The sequence below is a fragment of the Antechinus flavipes genome, chromosome 4 (genome assembly GCF_016432865.1).
Source record: "Antechinus flavipes isolate AdamAnt ecotype Samford, QLD, Australia chromosome 4, AdamAnt_v2, whole genome shotgun sequence".
Taxonomy (NCBI): domain Eukaryota; kingdom Metazoa; phylum Chordata; class Mammalia; order Dasyuromorphia; family Dasyuridae; genus Antechinus; species Antechinus flavipes.
In genome coordinates this window covers 257,011,148-257,017,147 of record NC_067401.1, presented here as the reverse complement: position 1 = coordinate 257,017,147, position 6,000 = coordinate 257,011,148, and positions in this window count along the sequence as shown.

Genomic DNA, 6,000 nt, shown 5'->3' with positions numbered 1-6,000 from the left:
CTTTCTAGGTTTTTGTTTTTCCTGAGAGTATCCTGTTCATCATTTCCCAGAAAACAATACTATTCCATCACAAACGTATCACAGTTTACTGAGACATCCCTCAATTAATGGACATCCCCTCAATTTCTAATTTTTTTTGTCCTGAGAAAAGAGTTGTTTGAATATTTTTTGTACATGTTAAGTCATTTTCCTTTTGTTTTGTTTTTTTCCAGATCTCTTTTGGTAGTCATGCCTATTAGTAGTTTTTTAGGTCAAAGTATATGCATGAATTTATAGACCTTTGAACACAGATCATATTTTTTGACTACTTATCAATTGGGGCATGACTCTTATTTTTTATAAATTTGACTCTATGTTTTAAGAAATGAAGTCTTAGATGCGGGAAAACTGGGACACTGATGCATTGTTGGTGGAGTTGTGAACAAATCCAACCATTCTGGAGAGCAATCTGGAATTATGCCCAAAAAGTTATCAAACTGTGCATACCCTTTGATCCAGCAGTGCTACTTCTGGGCTTATATCCCAAAGAAAAACTAAAGAAGGGAAAGGGACCTGTATGTGCCAAAATGTTTGTGGCAGCCCTGTTTGCAGTGGCTAGAAACTGGAAATTGAATGGATGCCCATCAATTGGAGAATGGCTGGGTAAATTGTGGTATATGAATGTTATGGAATATTATTGTTCTGTAAGAAATGACCAACAGGATGAATACAGAGAGGTTTGGAGAGACTTACATGAACTGATGCTGAGTGAAATGAGCAGAACCAGGAGATTATTTTATACTTCAACAATGATACTGTATGAGGATGTATTCTGATGGAAGTGGATTTCTTTGACAAAGAGACCTAACTCAGTTTCAATTGATAAATGATGGACAGAAGCAGTACAGCCAAAGAAAGAACACTAGGAAATGAATGTAAACTATTTGCATTTTTGTTTTTCTTCCCGGGTTGTTTTTACCTTCTGAATCCAATTCTCCCTGTGTAACAAGAGAACTGTTCGGTTCTGCAAACATATATTGTATCTAGGATATACTGCAACATATTTAACATATATAGGACTGCTTGCCATCTAGGGGAGAGGGTAGAGGGAGGGAGGGGAAAAATCGGAACAGAAGAGAGTACAAAGGATAATGTTGTAAAAAAAAATTACCCTGGCATGGGTTCTGTCAATAAAAACTTATTATAAAATAAAAGTAAAAAAAAAAAAGAAAGAAAGAAAGAAAGAAATGAAGTCTTAGAGGAACACACTTCAAAATTCTTTCTTACAATTACTATTGCTAACTACTCCCCCTCCCCTACCCCATTTATTCTCTCTCTCCTTTAACCCTGTTCCTCCTCAAAAGTATTTTTGTACAGACCATTCCCTCCCTCAATATGTCCTCTCTTTTATCACCTTGCCCCTTCCCATATTCCATTCCCCTTCTATTTTCTATTTCAGAGTATCTTCTATTTCAGGGTAAGATATTTCTATACCCCTATTGAGGATGTATGTTATTTCCTATTTGAGTCAATTCTTATGAGAGTAGGATTCACTCACTCCCCTTTTCCTCCTCCACTTCCCTTCCACTATAAAAGGTTTTTTTTTTTTTTTTTTGCCATTTTGCCTTTTTTTTTACGACAAAGTATTTGCACCCATTCCACTTCTTCTTTTCCCTTTCTTCCAGTACATTCCTCTCTCATCCCTTAATTCCATCATTTTTTTAAAAGATATTATTATCCCTTCATATTGAACTCACACCAGTGTTCTCTGTCTATATATGCTCTTTCTAATGCCTTAATAATGAGAACGTTCTAATGAGTTACAAGTATCATCCTCCCAAGTAGAAATGTAAACAGATAAACCTTATTAAATCCCTTATGATATCACTTTCCTGATTACCTCTTTATGCTTCTCCAGAGTCCTGTATTTGAAAAATTTCCATTCAGCTCTGGTCTTTTCATCACAAATGCTTTCAAATCCTTTGTTTCATTGAATAACCACCTTTTCAAAAGAAGCATTTATAAAGGAAATAGGCTTAATAGATTGGATTTGTGGTGGGTGAGGGAACTAAGACTGGCTACCCTTCTTTAAAAGCAATTAGATCCTATCTTCTAAGTCAATCCCCACTTGAATGGCTTCAGACTTTAGCTACAAATTTTCCTCATTACATATTAAAATAGTTGTAGATTGATCAATTGGTAAAATTTGAGTAGGAGGTCAGGACAGTTGTGACTTGAGCAAATAGTGCTTCAAAGCAAATAGCCAATCTAGTAATGAAAGGAGCCTTCAAAGAACCCCAAATCACCGTATTATAGGTGGGCAGGGCAGGATGACACCATTCCCATATAGGGAGTTCTGGGAATGGTTCCCAGGGTTAACAAGAAAGCAATTGATGATTAACCCTTGAAGATACTTATAAAACTGTAAATTAAATTTTGTTAATGTCTTTTTTTACAAGACACTAAAGATACTAGAAGTCCTTCGGCCTTATCCAAGTCTGAAGTATTCCCTAAAGTTCCTGCAGCATTGGGAACATTTAGCAATTCCTCATCTCATCAATTTTGTAGACCAGGTAGCCCAAGTCCAAGGTGAATGGTAGGAAGCCAGCAGTCTTGGCCTTCCTTTTCCTCCCTCTATTCTTGTGTCTGAGAGTCAGGAACATTTTGCTTTCACCAGAGGGAGTCCAATATATTTTCACTATCCTTTCCCTAGACTGCCTGAACTCTCTTTCACAATGCCACATTATGGTAGATGGAGACTTGAAAAAGACCTCCCTGGGGGCATTGATATAACCACTACATTGATGACATAATGTTAATGGCAGCAGACCACTGTGGCAAAGGCCCTAGGTCAGATGATGACACACATTAGGGACAAGAGATAGAAAACTTTCTTTTTCTCAAAAGTATTTTATTTTTCCAAGTACATGTAAAGGTGGTTTTCAACATTCATTTTTGTAAGACTGTGTTCCAAATTTTTCTCCTTACCTCCCTTACTTCCTCTCTCCCTAAGACAGTAAATAATCTGATATAGGTTAAATATGTGCAATCATTTTTAACATATTTCCATATTTGTTATATTGTGCACGAAAAATCAGACCAAAAGGAAGAAAACTACAAGAAAGAAAAAGCAAACAAACAAATAAACAAAAGGTGAAAATACTATGCTTTGATTCATATTCAGTTTCCATAGTTTTTCTGGATATGGAATTTTCCATCTTAAGACTATTACAATTGTTTTGAAACATCGTATTGCTGAAAAGAGCCAAGTTCATCACAGTTGGTCATCACATAATCTTGCTAATATTGCATATAATATTCTCCTGGTTCTGCTCAGCATCAGTTCATGTTAAGTCTTGGAAAATTAACTTTAAGGAAACTTTAAGAAAAGCCTGCTCAGTTAAATTTTAGGGAACATAGTGGGTGAAGAAACCCAGAGGATCCCAGGCATAATCTAGAATAAGCTATTGACATTTGCTTATTTCAATCTGAGAAGGAAATTTAGAAACTTAATAAATAGATCCCACATTACTTTGATGGATATCTTAATGGTCTTCATCTATTGAATCAATTATAAAGCTGCATTTTTCAGATGGGGCCCAGAATAGAATATAGTCCTAGAAGATATAAAGCAGGCTATGCAGCAGGCTTTGGCCTTTATGACTCTGCAAGGCATATATTTCTGGAAGATTCTGTCCATAGGCTAAGAGGAGCCATTAGCAGGCAACAAGAGGTGAGCCATAATAAGCTACTGTTAAATATCTAGAGTTCCAAGTTCCACATAGCAATCACTCACTATACTGCTTTTTAAAACAGTAGTTGCTTGAGTCTTACTGGATACTACTTGCTTCAGAACAGATGACACAGGGTCATGCAATCACATTTTGTCAAGAGTTGCCTTCGTGGAGCACTAGAGACTTCTATTGCTAAATGGAAATGGTACATCAGAAATTATGTTTGCTTAGGTTCCTCTGGTGTGTGTACCCTTCACAAAGAGATTCTATCTATATCAGAGATAGAAGCCTCCAATCCAGACCCTGGAAAACTGCTTCCTCCATGACCCAGTGGATTCCTGTCTATAAAGATCTAGCTCCTGAAGAATACTATTTTGCCTGGTTAACTAATGGCATTATATGGCTTAAAAAAATGCAGCTAAACTTCACCAACCCCTCATCTTTTAATAGGAGATACCCTAAAAAGTAGGGGGGCTGCTAAGTTCTTCCAGTTGATTGGGCTACAGGTTGTACAGTTGGCATGGGAGAAAGCCTTGAGGGATGGGACACAGATCTTCATCTATACCAGATCCTGGGCAGTGGTCAAGGGTCTGATCAAGTAGTCTGAGATCTAGATGAAGAACAAAGGACTAGGTAATCAAAGACTCTCCCTTTGGGGCCAGGACCAATAGAAAAATTTTACTGATGCCTCCTACCGGGAGGCATCTCATGATCTCCTACATCTGCTGGGTGTACAGAGTTTGGTCAGACATTGAAGACAACAAGGTTATGTACAACATGACAAGCTATCAATAATTATCTTGACTTTTGACCTGCCATTGGACTTCAATGACTCGGGAAGAAAGAATAAGACGGATAACTTTATACAATTATGCCTCACTTAAATCTAATTCAAGTACAAGTCAAGATATTACCCACTTTTGACTATTTAACTATTTTACTATTTTTTATTTTAATATCTTACTATTATAATACTACCTTACTTCCTTGAAGTTTATTATGTAAAGATTTACTTAGGGCAAATGATAAAGCAGCAAGTGCTGGATATTTCAATAGCCTCTCCGGAAAAACACTGATCTAGCTGGCAAAGAAAGTCTTAATGTTAACAGATTAGTGTACTTCTAGAATGAATAATAATTTGTTACTCACTAGAAGAAAAAGCTGAACCAATACATGTTTGGAAATAGTGAGGCAGAAAAAAAGGGGACAGCTAATAGAGACTTGGTGTATAACACCACATTTACTCATCCAAACCTAGACACTTACAAACACCAAGATTAATTTGAGAAAAATAATGGAGAAAGTCAGAAGCTGTTAAATAAAAAATAAAAGTGAGAATTCCACAGCATTTACCAGAAGACTAGTTTATCTCTCTAAAGTGCAAGGACAACTTACAGATAGGATTCTTGGCATAGTAAAAAGGCAGATAAAATTGAGTTTTACCCTGACAGTAACAATCCAAAACAGTTTTATGATGCTCTGAAGGTTAATTGTGAGCCAAAGACTTATGGTGCATCATAACTACACAGTGCTGATTGGAGCTACATCAATTAGTGAGATGGACATGATCCTGGAGACATAAGCTGAATACTTTCACAATGCTCCAAACAGACTAATATCAACCAATGCTGAAGCCATTGACCATATACCTCAAGTGGAAGTCAATCCCTCTCTAACCAAATTTCCAGCTGAAGAAGTTTTGAACATCATTAGACCCTTCTCATATGGAGCCTGCTGCAGATTCTATTCCTGATGAGATTTACAAGGTAGAGGGTCCACTGCATATACAAAATTTGACTGAAATATGGCAAGAGAAGTTCAAAGATGCCTCCATTATCCATCCCTATACAGGAAAAAGGGAATAGTTTTTCCTATGATAATCACAGTGGGATCTCTTAGTCATTGCCAAAAAGATTCTTGACAGAGTCCTCCTTAATAGGCTGATCCTTCATTTGGAAGATAGTCATCTACCTGAGAGAAAGTGTGGCTTCAGAAAGGACTGAAGAATATTCAGTATGGTGTTTGTTGCCCAACAAGTCCAGGATAAATGCCAGGAGAAAAACAAAGGTCTATGCACAATGTTTATAGATCTGACAAGGCTTTTGATACTGTCAGTAATGAGGGCTTATGTCAAAAGTTTATCAGTATTATATGTCAGAACTGACATGTTTGCCCAGGTTTTGGATAATAGATGATGCTTTCAAGCTTTCCCAGTTATCAATGAAGTGAAATAGCTATGTGCTTGCTCCCATGATTTTTATTATGTTTTCAGCAATGTTGTCAGATT